Source organism: Lemur catta, chromosome 5, assembly GCF_020740605.2.
Source record: "Lemur catta isolate mLemCat1 chromosome 5, mLemCat1.pri, whole genome shotgun sequence".
NCBI classification, from domain to species: Eukaryota; Metazoa; Chordata; class Mammalia; order Primates; family Lemuridae; genus Lemur; species Lemur catta.
The window spans coordinates 47,534,338-47,552,454 of NC_059132.1; positions in this window are offsets into that span (position 1 = coordinate 47,534,338).

Sequence of the window (18,117 nt, forward strand, 5' to 3'; positions counted from 1 at the left end):
CACACAAACTATCTCAGCTTAGTCAAAATATAAAAGAGATACCACCATAGAAATTGTTAAAAAGTAAAAGAACAAAAATTTTAATGTGTCCCTAAAGGCTAAGAGTGTGCTAATGTGTTAGTTTGGAGTAGCTAAGGGCCGTAGACACAAAGAAAGTTTGCACTTGCTTGCAAGATTTTATCCATGGGTTTCTACCAGGTGCTTGGGAGAAAGATTAATGACTGAGCAGGAGACCAGAATAATCTCCTCTCAGAAGGACAAGTGAAGCAGTTGATTAACATCATGAGGGTAAAAGCATACTCCCTACCTACTTCAATGAACTCTTTCTTATGAAGTAAATGGCTTAAGTCCCTGAGAAAGGAGTATTAATAGAAAAAAAAATCAGTCAGACTCTGGGGGAGTAAAAGGGAACTCTTAGGATAGAGACAAAAATCCATTGCTACTAGGGAACAGTTGAACCCTAGGTCAGAGACAAAAGATAGTTTAATACTCACAACAATAGTGGTAGACAGACTATCATCATTTTCCTTAATCAGCTTCCTGAGCCTCAGTGCTATAGAGTGACATGATGAGGGTTAGGCGATGCCTGCAATGCAGTGAGCTGCATTACAGAAAAGGAACCCCAAGTCAGGATTCCCCATTCTTTTATAATAGATTGCAAACAAATCCACCTGACTTTTGTCCCAGAAGGTAATTTGTTGTTATTATATTGGACAGAAAACAAATCTGCTGAACCAAGGCTTCAGAGGAAGATACTTCTGGGAACCACAGACTCTATCCTCAGCAGCTGGAGAAATTTGCAGCCTGAAGTGCATTGAAGATAACCATAGCAACACAAAGTCCAACCCAGCTAAACTCCTAACTAGACTGGCTGCGCTCCATATTCTAACTGCCTGACAGAAGAGGAGACACAATTATTTCTAGGTATAAATATAATACTATTTTGCTGTATTTCTCTTGTTCTTCTATACTTGATATCTGACATTCAATAAAAAATTCAGAGATACAAAAAGAAATCAAGAAAATAAAACCATTTTCAAAAGATAAGGTGAATAATGTAAGAAAAAAAGATGACTCAGATATTGGAACTGAAGAGGCTTTAAAACAATTGTGATTAAATACTAAAGAATCTATTGGAAAAGGTAGACAACATGAATAAATAAAGGGGAAAATTCAGCAGCGAGAAAGAGTACACTGGAAATGCTATAAACAATAACAACAACAAAGAACTAAAAACAAAACCAAAAAACCTATCAGAGATAAAAAAAGTAAATCTTAAACTGGTTCATGAGTAGAATGGACACAGATGAGGAAAGACTCAGCAAGTCTAAAGTTAGATCAATAGAAATTATTCCAAATGAAATACAGAGTTAAAAGAAGCATAAAAAGCAAAACTAAGAACAGAGCATCCGAGAATGGCAACCCAGTATCAAATGGTATAATTTACAAAAAAATTGAGTCTCACAAGAAGAAGAAAGGTATACACAGGACAGAAAATAATATTTGAAGAAATATTAGTTGAAAATCTTACAAAGTAATGAAAAACACCAAATCATACCTCTAAAAATACTCAAAAGGCCTCAAATAGAATAAAAACAAAACAAAACAAGAACACATCTAGACACATGATAGTAAAACTAAACACCAGATGTGAAGAGAAAAATCTAGAAGGCAGAGAGAGGAAAAAAGAAATATTCCTTCCATATGGGAAAAAAAAAACAAGGATTATAGCAGACATTTCCTCAGAAACAATGTAAGCCAGGAAGATAATGGAGTGATAATTTTAAAAGGTAAGAGGAAAAAAAAAAACAACCTGTCAATGAAATTTCATACCCAGTGAAAATATCTTTCAAAAATAGAGCTGAATAAAAAACTTTATCAGACCAAAAAGAGCTAAGAGAATTTACTCTCAGCAGACCTACATACCAACTAATATTAAAAGAAAGTTCTTCAGGCAGAAGAATGATACCATATGGAAACTTGAATCTCACAAGAAATGAAGTTCCCTGAAAATGTTAAAAATTAAAGAATCAATGAGGACTTTAAAGCTATATTGTAGAAAACTGGCCATGAAAAATGATACATTTTTCTAAAAGAAAATCTGCATTATTTATTCATTCATATGGAAATACCTCCATATATGAGATGACAAAAATTCAGGACCTCACAAGTAATAATGATAGAAATAATAATAACAATAATAATGAAAATGACAATAATGACTCAAGCCTGGAACTCAGGAAAATATTTAGAATGAGCATGGAAAAATGCCCACATACCTAGACATAATCATACTCAAACTGCTAAAATCAAACATAAATAGAAAATAGAAATGACAGTTACTATGAAGTTAGGCAGCTGATACCAATAACGGAAAAAATAAAGCAAAGCTATCAACAAGAGCCTTTCATATGCAATCCAAGGTTATCGAATCTTTTGGGGGAAATTTTCCAAATAATCAAGTTCCATTCTAATATTCATCATTTAACTCAGTTATTTGCTTCTGAGAACTATTCCTAAGCACAGGAAACGGATGTTGTTCTCAGTCCTGCTTCATGCTTCAATGCTTTTACTGCAACGCCTCTTTCCTAGCCTATATGGCTTTAGTCTTATATATGGAGTAGTTTTTCTAAATCATAAATCTGTTCACAGATAACACATGGGCACTATGTGGGCAGGTCCTAGTCTTTTTGTCCAGGTGATTCTGGTCACACCCTAGAGACAGTCTCCTGACAGCCACCCCGTTTCCATAAAGGAGCCTCAGTTATGTTTCCGCAAACTTTTTGAGAGATTTAATAAATCCAAGCTCTTTCACACCTGTGCACATACTCATCCTCTTAACATCTATTTCGTAAGGTTTGGTAATGATGAAGTATGATAATACAGGAAAATTATCCAGAACAGTTTCTGGTATAAAATAAAAATCAATAAATTTAGAATTTGGTATTTTACAACACTTGCTTACTTGTATATATTTTTTCTAAAACATTATTCTTCTCTATACTATACCTGGCACAACTGACTCTCAAAAATATTTTTTAATTGAACGATAAATATCTGAATATTGACCAATAAAAGCTAAAGAAATACAAATTAATGTCTGTGATTATTATTTTTATTTTTAGAAACCATTAGTGAATAGTCAATAATGTTTAAAATGCTTATGATTTAATATGAAATGAATAAGCTTGATAAAAATCTCTACACACAATATTAGTTCAATATTTAAGAATATGCATGAAAAGGTCTTCCCAAAACTCTCTGCTCTTGTTTTCCTGAGCTTGAATATGAATTAATTTTTCTTCTCTTTTCTAATATTTCTGTCATGTGCCTGTTAGTTTTTGATGAAAAGTAAATAGAGCTAAAAATAATTTATAAAATAATTTCAAAAATCATTAAAAACAATATAGTTTGATTCTAACATTTCAATCTCAATATTTCAAATCTTTATTTAGTGGCCAGAACATTATAGCTGCCTACTTATTTTGTTTTGTTTTGTTTTCTATCTCTCTTACCATTTCTCAGGTGCTTAATGTAGGAGTGCCTCCTGGATCAACATTCAGACTTCTTCTTTCTATCTACATTCACTTCCTAACTTATGGAGTTAAATATCTATAGTATAGTAACTCCTTAACTCTAGGCTTAAATATCCAACTATATTCTCAGCATATCTTTTTTCAATCCCTAGTGGATATCTTGAACTTAACATGCCTTAAATTGAAACCTTGATCTATTCCCACACCACCACCAAAAGTCTACTCTCCATCTTTTGCAATCTTCTCCATTCATCTATTTTCTCAGGAAAGATATATATTTATCAAATACTTTTTTCATATTAGCACTCAACCCGGTATCAAAAAAAAAAACCACTTCAAAAATCTAAGGCCTAAGCATGCATTTATGAAATCATAGATGTCGAATTATCTAACACTTGACTTACAATAAACATGACAATAGGATTCTAAACTCTTTCTCTTTTAAGAGCTATCTCTAGGAAAGATAAAAATGCTTTTGAAAAAAGGTATTTATAATTTTAGAAGTTCAGTACCAGGGCTCTTTAGTCTTCCTTGGAGTGGGTTTGCAAATGGGAGCTAAGGGGCCAACCAAATGCCCCTTAGGAGAAACATCCCCCTCCTCATGCTACTTATTTTCAGTCATTCATTGATTTAACCACTATGACATGAGCACCTACACTATGTCAGGAATATTTTTCTAAACACTGAGAAGTCAGGGATAAACAAAAAATACAAAGTTTTTGCCTTTATAGACTTTATATACTAATGAAGAAGACAGATAATAATCAAATAGGCCAAACGAATATAAATTATAATGGGCAATAAAGATGCCATGAAGACACTATTATTTACATATCACAGAGGAGGGACATTTTGAGCAGAGACCTGAATGTGCAGAAATTTAAAATTTTTTATGAGATAATTCTGTTAAAGTTGCCTGCAAGGCTTGATGAGTTGTGGCAGCCCACCTTGTTTGCCATTGGTGACGGTGATATTAAAGGATGAGCCTTCTGCACCTTAGATTTGCCAACTTACAACATGATTCTGTGCAAGAATTTCCTATTATCAAAATTGTATCAATTTTTTCTATTACCATTATTGTATCAGATGAAACAGTAATGTTTGCTTTTGTCTCAAACACATCTGAGCTGTGTTGGCTCAAATCGTTCTGCTGAGCTCGGTGACCATTGCATAGGGAGACTTGAATACAAAGCAGATTGTCTACTTTAGCTGAGGAGTAGCTTTTTCTTTCATTTGATTTGAAAGAAATTACTGATCAAACAAGCTCAAAGAACTGATAGCAACTCAAAAGTTGAAAAATGAAGAAGAATATTTTTTCAAGCACTTTTTCCATAGACTATGTATCTTAGAATGCTGAAGTCAGAATATTTATTAGACAACTAAACTGGACCTTTTGAATTAAACTTCTAAGCATTAGGTATTCCACACTCTCTTTAAATGACAGAGGAGAGAAGGATGGCTTAAACACCAAAAGAAAATTAGGAAAAGGACATGTGAAAACTGTACTTAAAACTCTAAATACACATATCTCTGTGTGTAGATCCTCACATACACAAACACATATAAATATGTACACACGTATAATGTTTATAACATTCATTCATTTACTGAGCACCTACAGTATTCTTTCCATGCTCTGTTATAGACAATCGGGATGTGTCAGTGAACAAAATGAAGGTCTTTTTTCTCATAAAGCTTACATTAAAGCATAGGAAAATGGACAGTAATCAGTAATTAACAGACATAATAAACAAATACATTATTTAGCATATTAGATAATAACTGCAATGGGAAAAGGAAAAGTAGCATAGAAAAGAAAGATCAGGAGTACTGGTATAAATAATGGGTTGCATTTTCAAATAGGATAGAGAAGGTAGGGAAGGATATGAGAGTGTGAGTTACGCAGCAAAACATATGGAATGCATTGAGACTTTGTGTAATATGGATATGTATTTACCTTAAAAACATATCTATATTTCAGGTTGACATATATATGAGGCGAATATATAACATTTCTATTAAAATTTATTTTCTTTAAGTAATGATAATTTCATTGTGCTTTCATATATTTCCTAAATAAAATATTCATGATAGTCACCTGAAGATATCTAATATTAACTTCTCATAAATAAATGAAATAATATATACATAAACAAATACATGGGCAAATTCTTCCTCAAGCATGGCTTATATCGCTTAAAAGATGTTTGTTTTTCTGCATATAAACAGCAAAGGCCTGGTTAAGGATGGTATATACCTGCCTTTGAAATTCAGATGCCACACCCTTACCTTTAGAGACAATATACACCTTTCTATAGTTAACAGGACTGCTTGTCAGGCAGAAGAGCTGCGTAACCATTTCCAAAGCCATTTTATTGGACTTTAGTTTCCCTCACTTCTTATGGTTAGTAGATAAATGTAAAGGAGAGAAATGTAGAAAAGGCAGCATTAGGATGGCATATTAAGTCTATAACACACATGACTAAAAAGATCTTATATCTAGAAATCCCCAAAGATTCTGCCATGAGACTACTGGAATTGATAAACAAATTCAGCAAAGTCTCAAGTTACAAAATCATTGTACAGAAATCAGTAGCATTCCCATATGCCAACAACAGTCAAACTGAGAACCAAATCAAAGACTCAATACCCTTCACAATAGCAACAAAGAAAATGAAATACCTAGGAATATATTTAACTAAGAAGGTGAAAGACCTCTACAGGGAGAACTATGGAACACTGAAGAAGGAGATAGCAGAGGATGTAAACAGGTGGAAAACCATACTATGCTCATGGATCAGAAGAATCAACATTGTTAAAATGTCTATACTACCCAAAGTGATCTACAGATTCAATCCAATCCTATTAAAATACCAACATCATTTTCCACAGATCTAGAAAAAATAATTATATGCTTTGTATGGCATCAGAGAAGACCCTGTATAGCAAAAGCAATCTTAAGCAAAAAGAACAAGTTGGGAGACATCAATTTACCAGACTTCAAGCTATACTATAAGGCTATAGTAACTAAAATAGCATAGTACTGGCACAAGAACAGAGACATAGACCAATAGAAGGGAACAGAGAACCCAAATATAAAACCATCCTCATATAGCCATCTAATCTTTGACATAGCAGATGAAACCATACACTGGGGGAAAGAATGCTTATCCAATAAATGGTGCTGGGAAAATTGGATAGCCACATGTAGAAGACTGAAACAGGATATGCACCTCTCATCTCTCACAAAGATCAGCTCACAATACATAATAGACTTAAACCTAAGGCTTGAAACTGTAAGAATTCTAGAATAAAATGTTGGAAAAACTCTTATAGACATTGGCTTAGGCAAAGAATTTATGAAGAAGACCCCAAAAGCAATCACAGCAAAAATAAAAATAAATAAAGGAGACCTGATCGAATTAAAAAGCTTCTGCACAGCCAAGGAAACTACAACCTACAGAATGGAAAAAATATTCGCATGTTATACATCTGATAAAGGGTTGATAACTAGAATCTATATAGAACTCAGGAAAATCAGCAAGAAAATATCAAACAACCCTATTAAAAAGTGGACAAAGAACATGAACAGAAATTTTTCAAAAGAAGATAGAAGAATGGCCAACAAACATATGAGAAAATGCTCAATGTCTTTAATCACCAGGGAAATGCAAATCAAAACCACAATGGGATATCACTCAACTCCAGTGAGAATGGCCTTTATCAAAAAGTCCCAAAACAATAAATGTTGGCGTGGATGCAGAGAGACAGGAACACTCATACACTGCTGGTGGGACTCCAAACTAGTACAACCTCTGTGGAAAGCAATATGGAGATACCTTAAACAGATTCAAGTAGACCTGTCATTCAATCCAGCAATCCCATTATTGGGCATCTACCCAGAAGAACAAAAGTCATTCTATAAAAAAGACACCTACACCTGAATGTTTATAGCAGCACAATTCACAATTGCAAAGATGTGGAAACAACCTGAATGCCCATCAATTCATGAATGGATTGGTAAAATGTGGTATATGTATACCATGGAGTTCTACTCAGCCACAAAAAACAATGGTAATCTAGCACCTCTTGTTTTATCCACATGTACTCACCATCAAATTGGTATTAACTGATCAACACTTATGTACATATACAATAGTAACATTCACTGGGTGTCAGGCAGGTGGTGGGGGAAGAGGGGATGGGTATATTCACACCTAATGGGTGCAGTGCGCACCGTCTAGGGGATGGACATGCTTGAAGCTCTGACTCAGGTGGGGCAAAGGCAATATATGTAACCTAACCATTTGTACCCCTGTAATATGCTGAAATAAAAAAAGAATTATGCAAAGACTGAGTCAAATGAATTAATATTTTGCCTTTGGTTTGAGGTTTGTAATCTTACAGTTCTCTTCATAGCCTCATTTATGTTGGGTAACTATTGCTTGTGTTGATGATATAACACATGCTGACACCAAATATCAATTCTAGGTAAATCCAATTAAGCCCAGAAGCAAAACAGCTGGATTAGCAGTGCCTGCATAAATTATTTTCTTCCATTTACTTTTTTTTTTTTGCAAATGAGCCTTTTAACATAAAAGAATTTGAGTTACTAGTATAGTCTCCCAATTCCGTATTAATATTAGAAGCCTAAAACAAAACCTTTAAAAGTCAGGGTTGGAGGTTTCCTTTATATTATTAACATGAATTTTATGATTAAAGCTACAATTGAATATGTCTATATTGCGTATGGACTTCCTGTTTGTGAGAGAAAATTATCAGAAGCACATTTAAAGTGGTAACCTAATAAAGAACTTCCCTTGAAGGCTAAGAAGATATGCTGTTTTTGCCAGTTTTGGGTCCTTTGGTTTCCTTGTTTATCCAGAAAAATAAACCAATAAATCAAATGAAAACCATTATATTATCAAGGTTTTCAAGATAATGGGTTTTCTGCTATTAAATCAAAGTACAAGGTAGAAATATCCATGGACAAAGAGGTATTTTGTCTCTTTCATAAGGAGTCGTGAATAGGTATGTCATTACTTTTGTAAATATTTCAATACAATATAAATTTTGGTTATTGTGATTTTCTTAACTGCAAGATAAAGATATTTATATGGGATATGTAAAAAGAGAGTGAAATGTAAATTAAATTTTTAGCTTACTGATAGATTTTTAAAAATCTCTTTGTGGTGGCCAATAGATTCTCTGTGTTTAAAAAATAATTGATAGTACAATTTATGAAAAACCCTGATTTAATTTTTAATGAGTCTCTTGATTTTCTGCCCTTCCTTTTCTGGTATGAATAATACAAAATTTTCCTTTTTAAAAAAAGACACTGTTCATTTTACAAAACTGATTTTGAATCCTTTTCTTCAGAATCCTCACATCTCTATGTCTACCACCCTACATTATTAGGACACAGATCTTACCCAATCATAATCAGGTTTATATGCTAGAAAGTCCACCTTATACCAGACCCTCAAAACTCATGAAATTTCTGTCTTTACACTGCCTCCTTTGAGAGACTATTAAGACTCTAGAAATGCAGTAATTCTTTTTATTGCAGTCAACATTTTTTCATCTTTTTAACTATAAAAATCTGTATCTACTCAGCTTCAATTACAGTGGATATGCCACTGGAAAGTATTTATATGAGAGCCAGATATAATATTTAAAAGCTTTAAAAATCCATTATCAGATTATATTAGTATCAGAGAAAACAATTATGAGTTTTGTGATATTTAAAATATTAGGTTATTAATTTTAGAATAAATCAGAGAAAAATCTGGAAAAAATGCAATCATGTATAAACCTACTTAACACTGAGTCAGTCTGTTATTATTTGGTTAAATAGAAAACAAATCATGATTAAAATCTAGTTATATTGAATCTGTAACAAATAGTGTTACAGAAATACTGATTTTTTTTTTTTTTTTTATTCCACTGGACAACAAGGGGAAAGGAAACTTTCTTTAAAGTTTTTCAGGAAAAAGGCATAATCAACTAACCATTCTCTACTACAAATGAAAGTATATTATCTTGAATGGTCATTCCCATATCCTATGGTAAGTAATTTTTTTTCACTTTTTTTTAAATTCATAAATATTCTCACATTGGTACCTAAAGCAGAGATGGAAAATCAGCATTTTCTTGCCAAACAGTGGAAATTCAAAAATGTTTTACATAGTTTTCAAATATGCTCTATTCTCAAATCATTTCCAACATGAAAGACACATTTTGCAGGGAGAAAATGATCATTTAATTTGGCAAAACATAGAAATTTCCAGCTGAGGCACATTAAAACATTTTTACAATTGCCCCAAAGGCAGAATATTTTCACCATTTCTTTTGCTATAAAAATCTGTCTCTACTGAGCGGAAATGACCAAGTTTTCCCTGGAAAATGTTAGAGCAGATACATAAATAGTTTTTGCACATCCAAACCCTTCATAAAATGGCTTCTACTCAGTTCTCCAAGTCTAGTCTAATGTTGATTTTCTTTATAATTATTTAGTTTTTAAAAAGGTTTCACTGGTAAATTATCCATTAATAGACTAAATCTCTGGTCATACTATTTTTTAAAATAAGTTACTAATAGCATTCACTTCTAACAAAAGTTAATTATCCTGTTCGACAATGCACTTAATTTCAGGTAACTTTCACACTAACCCTTATATATGAGCAATGTTTATGACAAGCTATCATAGAGATATAAAAACTATATAACAAAATAGTCAACTAGAAGTGCAAGAAATGAAAAATAAAACAGTAAAGATAAAGAATTCCTTTTAGAGACTTACTGATAGACTAGACAACGTAAAAGAAAGAATCAGTGAACTAAAATTGGTCAATAGAAAATATCCAGATCAATGTAAAAAAATACAAAAATGAGAAATAAAAATATAAAAAGAAAGTGAAATACAAAAGTAAACATAAAATAAAAATGAAATCATATTGTTCCCAAGTACTGTGGGACAATAGTAAACAGTCTAGCAAGCAAATAATTGAAGTTTCAGAATTAGAGGAGAAAAAAGGCATGACTGGGATTTCTGGTTTCAGCTCTGACTTGTAAAGAGCTTGGAAGTCATCACTCCTGTCTTTCCAACAAGAAAAAGTGGCAAAAACTAAAAATCAGCAACTTTTCTTGGGTCCATCAGAGAATAAAGGTAATAAGGAAAACAGAGAGACAGGTGGAGCAGGAACATCACAGCCAAGATATACTTACCTGGAACAGAAATTACTAGAGTCAAAAACTGGTGGAAACAAATAAATGGTAATTTTTACAGATTGTTAGAGATCTAGTCTGGATTAGTTTGAGAGTGAGAAATTCCAGAGGGCTGCAGACTTAGAGGGGGCCTATAGTCCTTCATGATTTTAAACTCTAGAAATCCCAACAAATTCTATAGTAAAGACCCAAGACAAATTTTCTCATGTCTCTGGTAGGGGGAAGAGAAAGTTTAAGTTTGTGAAATATTCCCAGAGTATTTTCCATAACAAAAACCTCCTCTTCAGGGTAAAACGACTTTACCAGAGCCATATTCTAATGGAAGAAAGGCATTTCTGTAAGTCTAGTTCCCTCTATCCTTCCTGTCTCACATAAAGGAGCTAAGAAATGTGGGTTAGGGTCATAACCTAGGGATATGGACCCACTAAAAGACTGATATTTGATTATAAGATTGTAGAATGCTCCCCTTTCCCGCACCATATAATAACAGTGCATTGCAGTGGAAAGAGAGAGCTTCAATAAATAGAATCTATCTGAGTAGGAATACTTAGGGAAGCCAAAGACAACAAAGGGGACAATAAAAAGGAGACTAGAGAAATTTGAAGTATCTTCCATCTACAGCTACAGCAAACATTAAACAGCCAAACTCCTAGCCAGATTAACATGAAACCTCACACTGAAGCCCTATTTACATTCATTTTTATTACTTGATACATCATTTCAGGCTCTAAAGAAAAGATTGATTACAATGCATGCTAAAGGAAATTTAAAAGCTCATGCTGAAGAGACGAAGAAAACATTAGACCAGGTTAATATCTGAACCCTATTTTGGAACTATCAGACAAGGAATTTAAAATAAGTATGACTAATATATTAATGATTCTAATGGGAAAAGTTGACAACATACATAACCATATGGTTAATATAGTCAGAAATACAGAAACTCTGAAAATCAAAAGGAAATTTTAGATATTAAAATGCTGTAAAAAGCAATAAAGGATATCTTTGATGAGCTCATCAAAGCATTGAATAGAAGTTGAATAGAAGTGGTGACAGTGGCACCCTAGTCTAGTTTTAGTTCTAAGCAGAAAAGCTTTCTATTTTTCTACCATTGCTTTGGTTTGTCATGTATGGCTTTTATAATTTTGAGGTATGTTCCATCTATCTGTATTTTCTTAAGAGTTGTTATCATAAAAGGGTGATGCGTTTTGTCAAATGCTCTTTTTTTGCATCTATCAAGATCATTATATGGTCTTTGTTTTTGCTTTTGTTTATGAGGGAAATCACATTTATGGATTTATATATGTGAAACCATCCTTGCATCCCTGGGATAAGCACATTTAGTTGTGGTGGATTATTTTTTGTTTTTATGTACAGCTGAATTTGGTTTGCTAGAATTTTATTGAGAAATTTTTCCTTTTATAGTCAAAGGGGATATTGGTCTGTAGTTTTCTTTTTTGTTGTGTTCTTTCCTGCCTTTGTTATCAAGGTGATATTGGCTTCATAGAATGAGTTGGTGAGGATTCCTTCCTTCTCAAAGTTAAGAAATAATTTCTGCAGTATGGATACCAATTCCTTTTTGTAGGTCTGATAAAATTTGGCTATGAAACCATCTGGTCTGGGACTTTTTTTGTTGGAAGATATTTTTATTGCTGCTTCATTGTCATTACTCAATATCGATATGTTCAAGAATTCTATTTCTTCCTGATTGAGCCTGGGGGGATTGTATGTTACCAAGAATTTGTCCATTTTATCAATGTTTTCAAGTTTATGTGCATAGAGATTTTTACGGTATTACTAGATGATTTTTTTTAGTTTATAACTTCTACAATAGGTCTGCTTATTTTCACTTCCAGCCAATGTTGTAGAAGTCAAATTATTAATACAGCAGGGGAAAGTCTGAATAGAAGCAAAATAGTGTTTTCATTCAAAAAACTTTTAAAGCAAATTTATCAAAATATTTTTCATAACAGCCTCAACCTGGGGAGATGCAGTGACAGTCTGTCCCCTTCTTACCCCTGTAACATTACCAACAAAATCATTGTTCTTAAAAGCATCCTTTTTTTCTGAGAAACAAAACAGCTCTTTCTGAGTCTGGATGATCACAAGCATTTCTGTATAACCAACCATACTATCTAAGTGATAGACCTTCCTTATGAACTTGATTGCCCCAGTGAGCCTGTAGAATAGTTGGGGCAGCAAGAGCTATTTCCCCCAATTTTTATTTTTTTAATTTATTTACCTATTTATTTATTTATTATTCAGGATATTACAGGGGTACAAACATTTTGGTTACATGAAACGTATTTGCCCCACCCAAGTCAGGGCTATAAGTGTGTCCCTCCCCAGTACAGTGCATTCTGCTTCCATTAGTTGTGGGTTTACCCCCCACCACCCCCATCTGACCAGCACCCAATGAGTGTTACTACCACGTGAACACCTTAGTGTTGGTCAATTAGTACCAATTTCATGGCAATTACATGTGGTGCATGTTTTTCCATCCTTGTGATACCTCACTTTAACAGATGGTGATGATATGCTATTATATCTAGAAAATCCTAAGGATTCAACCAAGGGACTCCTGGAATTGATAAATGAATTCTGTAAAGCCTCAGGATACAAAATCAATGCACACAAATCAGTGGCATTCCTATATGCCAATAACAGTCAAACCAAAAATCAAATAAAAAATGCAACATCTTTCACAATAGCATCAAAGCAATTTAAATATTTAGAAATACATTTAATGAAGGAGTGAGAGACATATATAGGGAGAACTGCAAAACACTGAGAAAAGAAATTGTAGAAGATATAAACTGATGGAAATCCTTGCCATGCTCATGGATTGATAGTATCAATATTGTTAAAATGTCCATACTACCTAAAGTTATCTACAGAATTAATGCAATCCCTATCAAAATACCACCATCATTCTTTACAGATTTAGAAAAAATAATTCTATGCTTCATCTGGAACCAGATAAGACCCCATATAGCCAAATGAATCTGAAGCAAAAAGAACAAATTGGGAGGCATCAGTCTGCAATACTTCAAATTTACTACAAGGCTATAGTAACCAAAACAGCATGGTACTGGCACAAGAATAGAGTTATAGACCTTTGGAAGAGGTTGGAGAGCCCAGTATAAAATCATCCTCATATTGTCATCTAATCTACAACAAAGCAGACAAAAATATACATTGGGGAAAAGAATCTCTATTCAATAAGTAGTGTTGGCAAAACAGGATATCCACATGCAGAAGATTAAAACTAGATCCTCACCTCCCACCTCTCACCTCTCACAAAAATCAACTCACGATGGATAACAGACTTAACCCTAAGGCATGAAACCTTAAGAACTCTGGAAGAAAATGTTGAGAAGTCTCTTTTACACATTGGCCTAGGCAAAGAATTTATGAAGAAGACCTCCAGAGCAATCAAAGCAGCAACAAAAATAAACAAATGGGACCTGATCAAATTAAAAAGCTTCTCCACAGCCAAGGAAATTATCATTGGAGTGAATAGAAAATGTACAGAATGGGAGAAAATATTTGCATTCTACACATCTGATAAAGGGCTGATAACTAGAATCTATACAGAATTTAAGAAAATCAACAAGAAAAAATCAAATAACTCCATTAAAAAGTGGGCAAAGGACATAAACAGAAACTTTTTGGAAGAAGACAGACTAATGGCCAGCAAACATAAAAAAGTGCTCAATATTTCTAATCATTAGGGAAATGCAAATCAAAACTATAATGAGATATCACCTAACTCCAGTGAAAATGGCTCTTATCAAAAAGTCCCAAAACAACAAATGCTGGCATGGATGTGGAGAAAATGGAACATTCTTACAATGCTGGTGGGACTGCAAATTAGTGCAACCCCTGTGGAAAATAATTTGGACATACTTCAAAGAGCTAAAAGTAGAAATACCATTTGATCCAGCAATCCCACTACTAGGCATCTATCCAAAGGAAAAAAAGACATTCTATAATGAAGACATCTACATTCAAATGTTTATGGCAGCACAATTACAATTGTAAAGATGTGGAAACAACCCAAGTGCCCATCAATACAGGAGTGGATTAACAAAATATGGTATATGTATACCGTGGAATACTACCCAACTACAAGAGATGATATTTTGTGTTTCTGTGGTATCAGTTGTAATATCTCCTTCTTCATTTCCGATGGAGCTCATTAGGGTCCTTTCTTTTCTCTTTCTGGTTAATCTAGTGAGAGGGCTATCGATTTTGTTTATCATTTCATTAATCTTCTGTATGATTTTTTTATTACTGATTTCATTTAGTTCTGCTCCGACATTAATTATTTCTTTTCTTCTGCTGGGTTTGGGATTGGTTTACTCTTCCTTTTCTAATTCCTTGGGATGATTCATTAGATTGTTGATTTGTGATCTTTCTGTATTTGTTATGTAGGCATTTAAGACTATGAATTTCTCTTTTAGGACTGCTGTTGCTGAATCCCATAGATTTTGACAACTTGCATCCACTTTGTCATTTAGTTTAAGTAAACTTTTGATTTCCATCTTAATTTTCCTTTGACTTAATAATTGTTCGGCAGTAGTTTTTTTAATTTCCATGACTGTATATAGAGTTGAGTGTTTCTGTTGGAATTGATTTCTAATTGTATTCCACTGTGGTCTGAGAAGATACATGGTATAGTTTCTATTTTTAAAAATTTATTGATACATGTTTTGTGGCCTAAGGTGTGATCAATCTCAGAGAATGTTCCATGTGCTGATGAGAAGTGCATATATTCAGTAATTTTGGGGTAGAATATTCTGTAAATGCTTGTTATGCTTATTTGTTCTAGGGTTCCATTTAAGTCCAGTGTTTCTTTGTTTATTTTCTGCTTGGAGGATCTGATCAGTTGTGTCAGTGGAGTGAAGTCCCCAGCTATCAAAATGCTGCTGTTTATCTCTTTGTTTGGGTCCAGTAGCATTTGCTTTACGAATCTGGGAGCACCTGTGTTAGAGGCATAAATATTTAGGATTGTTGTGTTTTCTTGTTGAATTGTTCTCTTTCCCATTATAAAATGGCCATCTATATTTTTTCTTACTATTGTTAATTTGAAGGCTATGCTATCTGATATGAGAATGGCTACACCAGCTTTCTTTTGGTTTCCATTTGCAGGAATATTGTTTTCCATTTCTTCACCTTGAGTCTGAATGTGTCCTTGTGAGTTAGTTGTGTTTCTTGGAGACAGCAGATATCTGGATTGTATTTTTTTTATCCATTCAGCCAGCCTATGTCTCTTGAGTGGGGAATTCAAGCCATTCACAATTATTGAAAAAATTGATAAGTGGGGTGAATTTCTGTTCATCCAGTTGAGTAGAACTGTATTATTTCATTTTACCATTTGAACCATTATGGTATACGGGATCTGAGCTTTAGCTTTTGGGTGATTTTACACTGGTGTGTGTCTATTGTGTTAATCAATGTATAATGCAGATCTGAGTATTTCCTAAAGGGCAGGTCTGGTCTCGATAAATTCCCTCAGTGTTTCTTGTCTGAAAAAGTCTTTATTTCTCCCTTATATAAGAAACTTAGTTTTGCAGGGTACAAAATTCTAAGCTGTCCATTATTCTATTTGAGAAGACTGAGAATGGGGCCCCAATCACTTCTGGCTTCTAAGGTCTCAGTCAAGAAGTCTGTCATGGGTTTTCCTTTGTAAGTTACCTAATGTTTTCACCTTTCAGCTTGTAGGAGTTCCTCCTTCATGTTAATTTTGGCCAGTCTGATGACTATGTGTCATGGTGATTGCCTCTTTGGGATGAATCTCCCAGGAGTCTATTGAGCTTCTTGCACCTGGATCTCTAAATTTCTAGCAAGACCAGGGAAATTTTCCTCAATTATTCCCTCAAATAGGTTTTTCAACCCTTATGTATTTTCTTCTTCACCATTAAGGATGCCTATGATTCTTATGTTAGGCCTCTTTACGTAATCCCATTTTTTGTTTAGGCTTTGTTTGTTTCTCTTAATTCTCTATTCTTTGTCTTTGACTGACTTGATTAATTCAAAGGTGTTGTCTTGCAGCTCTGAGATTCTTTCTTCTGCTGATCTAGGCTTTCCATTGTGTTTTGCATTTCCTTGAGTGAATTTTTCATTTTCCAAACTTCCATTTCATTTTTCTTGAAAATTCTATTTCTTTAGTGAATTTTTCAATCATTTCCTCTATTCTCTTGGTGGCTTCTTTGTGTTGGTTTTCTATTTGCTCTTGTATTTCATTGAGTTTCCTTGTGATCCATACTCAAAATTCTTTATCAGTCATTTCAAAATGTTTATTCTGATTGGTATCCATTGACAAGGAGGTATTGTTTTCTTTTGAGGCTGTCTTTTTGCTCTGATTTTTCATATTTCCAGAATTCTTTCACTGATTCTTTCTCATCTGGCCTCTTGATGGAGACCTGGGGCTGCTAAGCCTGGCTTGCAGGCCTGTCTCTGGGTCCCCAAAGATTGATTCCTGACTATGCCAGGGAGAGGAGTCTGGTCCTGGGTTGCGTATAGGATGTTCTAGCAGGTTTGCTGAACTTTGGGTTACCTCTGACCTGCTGTCTTCACCTCTTTCCAACAGTGTGAAGTGAGTTAGGTCCCACAGCTTAATCTCTGAGATGGCAGGTGGTCATGCTCCCTATTTGGTTGAGTTGGAAGGTGCTATTCTTAGCTATAGAGTTGTTCCTCATGTCTTTGGTCAATGTGTGTATGGAAAAGCTAGCTGCTGAGATGTTCTTTTGTGCCCACAGTAAGCTCTCTTCCCCTAGGTGGGGCAAATGAATGCCCCAAGCTTGAGGAGGGACCCTGTAGCTTCCATTGAAGTTGGGGGAGGAGTAATGTAGATTCTGGCTGGATTGCAAGAGCCTGAATGGCTTTGCAAAGCCTCAGCAGGGCTGAGGTTACTTTTCTGTCCACCTGGGGGAGCCTATGATATAAGGTTCAGGGCAAGCTCTCCAACCTGGAAAGCTATTCCCAAGGAGAGGGGTCTAATTGCTTGAGTGCTAAGGCCCCTGGCTGGGCACTTTCCACCCATGCCCACTAGAGTAGTTTTGCTGTGGGGAGGGGTGAGCAGCCTCCCTAACTGCCACTCCCTGGAAACCCACAACACTCCTATTAGATCAGTCCATATGAATTTTCTCACTGCCAGAGTTCAGCTCTTGAACTTCCCTCAAGTCCATGTGTCTGACTCACTAACGTGTCTCCGCGGAATGCTGATGGGTAGCAGGCTCCCCAATTGTGCATCCCTGCGACTCTTCTCTGCTCTCCTGAGTCTACCTTCCCGTTGGGCTGCTCCGACAAGCAATGTCTATAGTCAGCCATCTTGCCTGTTAACACAAAA